The sequence below is a fragment of the Protomyctophum parallelum genome (genome assembly GCF_964188405.1).
Source record: "Protomyctophum parallelum genome assembly, chromosome: 8".
Lineage (NCBI taxonomy): Eukaryota > Metazoa > Chordata > Actinopteri > Myctophiformes > Myctophidae > Protomyctophum > Protomyctophum parallelum.
The window spans coordinates 30,922,776-30,932,127 of record NC_139703.1 but is presented as its reverse complement, the minus strand read 5'-3'; positions in this window follow the sequence as shown (position 1 = coordinate 30,932,127).

Below are 9,352 nucleotides of genomic sequence, written 5' to 3'. Positions count from 1 at the left end.
TTTATTGTTGTTGAGAAGGCAACTGAAAAGTGCAATTGGCTGTTGTTCAAGGTGGGTGGGCCCATTGGGCTGTGTGAAGTCAGGTGGAGGTGTGATTCTGGTGTAATAAAAGACGTACGTCCGCCATCCAGCATTGCTTTGTTTTCATTCTGCATGCATAGCGCGTCAGGTGGCTCGACAAAAAAAAGGTAAAAACACTGAAATACACTGGCGAATTCTCTTACCCATTTGCTTACTATGTGGGTCAAATAAAAATAATGTGTCTGTTACTGCCTGGCTGTCACTCTGGGGGCGGAATAGGCGACCGGGAATAGGCCAATATAACGGCATAAAACCGCCCCAAAACAGCCAAAACTTTGCGCACGCACATAGATTTACACATGCATGTGAAGGGGGGCCCTTCGAGCTTCAGTGCCCAGGGGCTCTCAGAGGTGTTAATCCGGCCCTGCGCACACATGCAAATTCAGACCATATGGTACTATACATACAAGACATGAAGCTTCAGAACTTAATGCCCCCCCCCTTCTCTCCACCCACACTTCCCTCAATGCAGAGATAGCAGCACATGTATAATTGCATTGTGCAACAGTGCGCACCTTAGAGGAAATAATTACCAGCATAAAAAGAGCAATTACTAACCTGGCAGAGAGCTGTGGTGGATTTTAATAGTTCTGCCACTAACGTCAGCTACCATGCTGCTCTTTGTTTGTTTGACTAATGGTTCCTTTGAAGGATAAACAAACCATATTCACAAATACAGAAAAGTGGTCTGTTTTGCACATATATAATAAACGCCACTTAAAACATGGCCAGCAAGAAAAATGCTAATTGATGTAACGTTGAAAGAAGAGACAGAGCTGAAGACTGATATGCATGTATGTCATCATGTGTAACCCGACATCAAAGACCTCTGTAAGAATTGACTTAGAAAGAAAGGCCTGCTTTACTTCAATAATATCTATTTTTGATTAGCTTGTGCCTCGTGTGTCACTTCGATCCATTTCGGGGCTCGTGAATAAATGCGTGCCAAATTGGATGTCAGCACGGCAGGGTTATTCATTTCCATCTTAAACGTCATTATGAGAGAATCACTTAAACGTTATGGACGCCAGAGCGCGTGCCTCGGTCATTTGCATGACAAGCGGTTGCTTCTGTGCTCTTTGTCACGAGGAAATACAAGAAGATTCATTAAGGTGCACACTATTACACTATTACAAATGGAAGAAAAAAGGGTGGAAACTACAGCCGAGTTAAGATTTAGTTTTCTTCTTCCAAATGCAGCAAATCATTCTGTCAGAGAATTAATCACAATCTGTTCACTGACTCCTTTACAGATTATGGCCATCTATCAAAGCATTTGCTCATCCTGTTTCGCTAGACTACAGTATGACTTCACCTCACGAGTCACGACTACTGTCTGAGCTGCACAAACTACATCCTGGCAATATGGTGAGCAGTAACTAAGTACATTTACTTGAGTACTGTACTAAAGTGCATTTCGTTTGAGTATCTGTATGTTACTTGAGTAAAAGTAACGTACAAAAAGTACTTAAGTAAAAGTACCAATACCATAATATAAACAGACTGTTACAAGTAATTGAACCGATTTTGATTTGAGTAAAAGTATAAAAGTATTGGCATGAGACTTGTTGTGATTCTAGTTTAGCCATTTTAGAATAGACAAACTATAAAATATGGTTAGGGTTAACCTAAACCTAACGCTTTATAATAGAGGGTATTGTAGCGAACCAGGCTGGACAAAGAGGTTGAAGGCCGACTGATGATGTGAAGTTTCTTTAATGTATCAACGTGAAAACTAAAAACAAGACACAAACATATAATCAATACAGACAGACATAACCAATAATGTGAGGCATTCATATAAACAATGAAGTTTACAAATAACCAATAAAAAGGTTCATAACAAACCATAATACCATATAAATAAACCAATAAAACAAGATCCCCCAACAACATGACACAAACCAATAACCATAAAAATAACATTCACCTTGTTCCCTCTCCAGCTAGGTGCTAACTTGTTCCAGGGTGTCCCAATGTCACTCAACCATGTACTCCAGAAAAGTCACTAAAACCAATGAATCAACAATTAAAATCCGGCAGTTCCATTTCCATTTCATTTGTTTGTTATTTCATTGGTCTGCACTCACTTGATCTGTTTGTTGTGCTGTTCCATTTCATCCTGTGTTGGTGTGGTGAGGTTAGGTTAGGTTGTTGGTGAGCCTTCCATGCTCATGGCTTGGAGCACATGAGTAACAAACATTTCTCTCTGGGTGATGCATGCTGGGCTTTCCTTATCAGACAGTATGACCCTGGTGAGTGAGCAAGCTTCCTGTTTTCCCACATAGCCTTTCAAAATAAAAGCCTTTCAACCATTTCATTCCTGGGTCCGTTACAGGTATGCACATGCATAAAGTGAGTGTCAAATCAAGTGGCAAGTGAGTGGCAAAGTGAGTTTAACGTCATTTAACGTTGTTTAATGCAATCAGATTCTGTTTGGATGTATGGGCTGTCAAGGCCAGAAAGTAGTTTTTGGACACTCAGTAGGCATAACTTCCGGGTATGATGATGATGTCACACGCATACCCTCTATACGGTAATCTAAGTCTTCAAAGTAACTTGTAACAGATTTTGTTTTCCTCCGAGATGTAGAGTAGTAATAGATGTAGAGGAGTAATAGTAATAGTAAAGTATTGAAATTGTTAAAACTTTACTCTGAGTAAATTTACTTAGTTACTTTCCACCTCTGTATGTAGGTTACCAAGTGATTGGTGCCACAGCATGAATGGGAGGCAGCCCAACATTAAATAGTACATGAGCACACCTATGATCACGTTCCCCTGAGTCAGCGTGCTAACAGATTGCTCATTGGGTTAGCGAGTGAATAGCATCGCTCCTGCTAGCAGTATAAGTAACACAATCTGGTGTCTAATTTCAAACAGCTGTCTGCTCCACCGTGGGACGGGAACAGGGGGCGGAGGGGCAGAGCACTCCTTGATGATTCATGGCCTGTGAAATGAAGGTGAATATTTCATGTGAACTGGCATTAAGACTTTGAAGATTCACTCGGCACAAACACCACAGCCTAGCGAATCAAGCGATGCACCTACACAACACTATGTCTGTGAACCTGCCGTTGTGCTACTTTTTACACCTTATGATGCATCTCTGTGCACCTTATATCAAATGTACTGTATATACCCACTGTGTAATGTATACAATTACAGAACTATGTTGATTATTCTTTTTCTCAACCTTTCTTTCCTGAAAACAAGCACATGATCAACACCGCACAAAAAATGTTATTCCACCCACTGATGTACATCATGTACATTCAAACCTGTGATGTGATCAAACGGATTCTGATTCTGCCGTTCCAGGGCTCATTACTATGTGTGCTGCCATTGATGTTGTGATCTAATACGCACACAGAATACTTTCTCTTAATATGACGCCGTTAACGATCTGCTATGTCCCTTTTAATCAATGGCAGCTGGATGCTTTTTGTGAGACTCATTAAACGTGTCAAGGTTTTTTTGCTTGTCTTTCCAAGTATTGATTCATTCCGTGTCGTTGCCTGAAATAAAATTTAAATATGTTATATGGACAAGTAAATTGAAGCAAAAAAACCCCCCAATAAAAACCAGGAAAAGTGGTTTGTTGATTTAATGTTTAATGTTAACACAGTCAAATTGACTGTTTCATTTCAAATGGAAGCGAATGGTCCATTTGGTTTCACTTGTACACTCTTCAGGAGTTAAATTAACGTTAACGATTTTACTGTGCAGCCTTCTTAACTAATAGAAAGTGCATGTGTATGTGGGGGCGTGCGTGTCACAGTACATGCGTTGTACACAGCGGTGTGTGTGTATGTCTGCTCCCTCCCTAACTAGGTTTGCAGGAGTAAATTGAGTGTGTGACTGCATATAATTCACTCTCAGAATGGTCCCATTTCCCTCTGCCCGCCTGCTTGGTCACACTAATTCAATGCACCACTAGCAGCACAAAATCCATACCAATAAATTTCACCTCCAAGGGATTTTTTTCTTCCTGCCTGTGCCATTGGCCCGGATCGCCCCTACTGGTGGTCAAAACCAAACAAAACTAAACCAACCACACAGTTGGTTAGCCAAGGAGTAGAGTGCAATTTGTCCCAGAGAAAATTGTGTCGATTGCAGGGTAGATTTGGCCTTTCTCCATTATAAGGAGAAGGGCCAGAATTGGGAAATTCTTCTGTCGCTCAGGGTTACACACATAAAGATGTGCACACACACACAGGGCCTACAGTATGACATGCAATGTGGAGAGATGGAGTGACAGGCTGCCACGTTAGCCTGGTGCAGCCAGGCTTCACCTGCCCCTAATGCATATGCATATGCCCCGCGCAGTGGTATATTAGTATCGCAACGCAAGGCTACTGCCATGTGGCCTTTGCCCCAGAACAGTTTTATGAGTTTGGTGCCTTGCTCAAGGGCGGCACCTCGGCAGTGCCCATGAGGTGGGCCCTGCAGACTACAGCTACCAGTCCATTCCATACTTTTGTCTGTACATGCTGGACTTGAACCGGCCACCTTTTAGTCAGATGGAGGCATATCTTGCCCATACACCTTGATGCGCAAAAGGAACAGAACCCCCTATCCTACGTGTGAACATGTAAAATAGAGGGGCACGGAAAAGTGGTAGGGCCACGTGGGATATTGGGAGTGGCACCTAGACTGATAAGTCAGTCTCAAAATGCTTCACTCAACTGGAGACTGAGCATAATCTTCTCAGCTAACTTTACTAAAACTGGATGGAAACGATGTAAAAAAAGAAAAGAACATGGTATTGCAGAACCAATCCCAAGTCTTTAGAGTGGTCTTTCATATTGATGAAGATCTAACAAATACCTTGCATTTAGACGTCTCCTGGCAAGAGAAGAGGAAGCCGAGGCCACAGAGGTTTATGGATGCTGTGAGAGAGGACAGGGCAGGTGGCTGGAGGGATGGAGAAAGATGCAGATGGAAACATCTGATCCGCTGTGGGGATCCCTGATGGCAATTAGCTGAAAAGAAATAAGAAACAGTACAGTACAGCTATCAGATCTCTGACCACAACTATGACCTGAGAAACTGCTGCCCCATTATGGTTTAGCGCTGTGATTGTTTTTGCTGTATTTTCCTGAAAAGGTTCCTTTTCGACACTCTTTGACACTTGGCAAAGGCAGCCACATAAATGGTGGTATTTATGACTGTGCTAGCCCATTGCACCACCCGGGCTGGTCATCTCATTCTCATCCTGCCTGTACTGATGGCCCGGCGTTACGGTCATTGTGATTGATTCTGCTTATTTGATGTGCACCTCGCCGAGGGGTCACGGGCCGGCCTTTCAGATGAGACGCAGTAGTCAGACTTCAATACTCTGATGTGATCCATGCACCATTTCCAAAAGTAACAATCTGGATTTTATACATAACAATCTCTTCACACGCCATTAAGCCGCTCGGGGCGCTCATGTCATTATCGATTCTCAAAGGCTACATGGGCTGTAAACGTCCCGATGTCCTTCACAGTTATCACTCTTAATCATTCAGGGTACGCTCCACTCCGCTGCCTAGAAGAAAAGGCCTTCTCCAACATTATGCAGAGTAGCCCACATTCTAATACCACACGTGCCATCTTCTTATCGTGCATGTTTGTGTGTGGGGAGGTGCACGTGTGCCAGTTTATATTTGTGTGAATGCAATGAGAAAAGAAAGAAAGGGTATAGCTTGGATCTGAGCTGCTACGTTTCATCTCACCAGCACATACAACTTACAAGTGGTGATGGTATTGACTGTCCGATAAGTTTGTATGTCTGCCTCTTCTATATAGTCTACTATATGCAGTATACTATGCATGTCAATAATACTAACTCTATACAAAAGGCACTGGACAGGTAAAGCCTGATTTATACAATGCTGTCATATAAGATAAGTGTGCGATGTGACGCGCTGTGAGCTTGTAGATGAACCATTTCCGGCGTGGTATAACTTAAATAAGGCATAACAGCTCTGTGATATCTGTGTATTGTAATCGTACATGCAAAATGGCTTGAATCACAAATTCAAAGAGTTCCTTTCAATACTGACAAAGAAATACTAAGCAAATAAATAAATGGATGTTGATGGAAGAGTTTCACAGCAGCAGTGGTGGAAAGCAAATTTACTCAAGTACTGTACTTGACTGCCAACTACGAGATATATCTCGTACACATTTTGCGCGATTCCTGCCTTTAGACGGGTTCAAAAGGTTATATCTTACCTGCCATACACGTCTTGCGACGGGTTACGACGCCCGTTTACGGCAGGCCTCTTACGGCAGCCGACTATGGCCTGAAACGGCATCAGTCTTGAACTAATGCCGCGATCTTCAGCGGAGTATATCTCCGAACTAATCCTCTGATTTGGTGAGATGAGATAAAGTATGCTCTTAGGATGCCACTAAAAGGCTGGCGCATCGCTCCGGTTAGCATATTATCGTCTCGCATGCTAGTTGGGGACCCGATTGAGCGACAAGATATGCTTACTTCCGGTTTTAAATTGTCCGACGAAGGACCCGTGAATTGTAGTCATTTTGTAATTTTTGCCTGGCAGTCTACCGTAAGGTGCCCAAAAACATGCCGGCAGGAGTTTTAAATGCTTTATATCGATGAAACGGTCTCGCTTAAAATCTACTTTTAGCCCTGAGCTGGTTGCTAGGCAACGCCTTGCTCAGCCCCACCCGGCCTAGCTGTTTCGTGCGTGCGCAACATTTACTTCTGCTTTAACGGTTGACCTTGACCGCGTTCTTATCAGAAATTACGGCGCTGTCCGTGGTGATGATCAGATCAGGGCTCATTTCAAAATTTACTCTGCAATATTAACGTTTCTGGAGAAAGATAGCTTCAGAGTAAAAGCTGACTGGTGGCCACGCCACCACACGGTGGCAGGATTTAAGCACACTCTTGAGGTATTTTCAATTTTCAATAGTACTACAATTATTTGAAACCTTTAGTTACTACTAGTTACTTTGTAGATTTAGAATATTATTACAAAACATACATTAACCACTTCAACCTTATACTTAAGCTATTTGATCTACAAGTTCACAAAGTGCCACGAAGCGACACGTTGAGCTTTTGTGGCTTGAGCTTTGTACTTTTACTCAAGTACTACATTTTGAATACCAGACTTTAACTTATTTTTTTTCCTTTTTTTAAATAGTATTTCTACATTGCGGTATTGATACAGTACTTTTACAGAGTAAGTAGTGCTTCCATCACTGAAGAAAACGTGTTCTCAAGGGTCTCCCCTGATTAATTAAAGATCAATAAAAAATAAAATAAAAATGTCCGCCGGGTTTCAGAGAGGGAATGGAGGTGACATGAATACTGACATCCCTCCAGAGCGGACATTAATATTCACAGACCGGATGATGGTTTAGCGAAACATTATCAACCCCCGATGAACTCGGCTCACCAGAGGGACCTGGATCTTCTGCCGCTTTGGATTCACGCTTTGATTTCTACAAGCATGTTTAACTCTGGAGACGGTGCCTCTCCAAGGCTCTAATTACCGCCAATATATAATATATATATCTAATTGTGCGGACGTATATGACGGGGTGGCTGTGACCCTTCCACTCGACCAGAAATGCTGAGCCCCAGTCAGAACCCCTCAAATAATCAAGCACAAAATAATTAAAAAAGAAAAAAAAAAAAAAAAAAAATATATATATATATATATATATATATATATATATATATATATATATATATATCAAATATTTAAATGAATTAATTAATCACTTAAGTGTTATTGCGACGGTAGGTCGCATTTACTATGAAAACAGATACAATGATGTGACAAATAGTGAAAATATCAGATCTACCAGCTCACACCACACGTATTGCGACACGTTGTGAGCTGGTATTGGATCTGGTATTCCAACAAAAAAGTGTCAACTATGACCAAAATAGATTGATTATTAATTTGTACATACAATTACACCTTAAACCGGTGTATTTGTATACCAGCTTCCAAAAGCACAAACGCTGGTCCCCGATATGTGACAGAACATAATTTCTCGACTTGAGATTCCAGGGACCCCAATGGTTCCTTGAAGGCGTTCCAGGGGGGTCTCCATACTGTAAATAATTGATAAATGAAAAATGAAATGGGGTCTACTGCCTATCAAACTGGGGGTCCTTGAAATTAAAAAGGCTGCGAATTACTAAGGACAGCAAACAAGCGTATACATTGCATACTACGACCTTGGCCTGTGTGAATGGGCATCGTTTCACACGCATCATTAGCATTTAGAAAGAGGAGACAACAGATCTCGTCCAGTTCAGTGTGGACGCCGTTGATTGATATCATCACATTTCACACTGACACTTTCTCACTAATGGACCAATAAGCACTGTGTGGATGGAAGACGATCCAATGGCTCATGCTTTCTCCTCTCTCTCTCTCTCTGCACGGGTCTCTCACTCTCTTTCCATCTCTTCCCTCTCTCCTTACTCTCTCTCTCTCATTCTCTATTTCTATCTCTCTCTCTTTCCTCTCGTTTCCCTCCTCTCTCCGTCATCCATCCATCTCTCTCTCTCTCTCTGCCCTGCTGGACATGGTCCACAGTGCTATCCACGCATCGCTTCCATTTCACATTATGGATGATTTCCCTTATAGCCGTCTCCCATTATGGCCTTGTAAGCAATGACCCACCTAATACTTAATGCACGTATATCTACTTATAACATTAGCTGTGGGACTCATCAGGAAATGCTATTACAAGCTGAAAATTGGACGAAAATGGATGATAGCTCTAACATTCTGTTTAATATCTACTCGGGCTGCACGTCCAAAAAGAAGCTGAAACCCTCCGAGTGAGATCTTCTTCAATTCAATTGTGGCCGAAGCACGGTGTCACACGTGTGCCTCTGCGGGTTTTTTTTTGGGGGGTGGGGGGGGTTGTCTTTTTTTATTATTGTTGTGCAGAGCGTGTGAGTGATGCAGCAAATTGTCCATTTGGTGGATATCCGATGGGCTCAGGGATGTCATTAGTCACAGCGTGCTCGCTCTCATTAAATAGCCCAGTCGCCATGGCAGCCACACAAAAGGCCAGCCCCTCCCCCTGGTGCACGGAGAGTGACAGGCCAATTAGAGCAGGGCACTGTGACATGCAGTCGGCTGTGATTACTGCTCTAAGAAGAGGAGCGCCATGCAGGGGACACCATCCACTGACATGTTTCTAAGAAGATCACTCTCTCTCTCAGCAGACACAAGGAGCCTGGCATGGAGCCCTGCGGGGTCACGTCTGTCCCAAGATGGGGG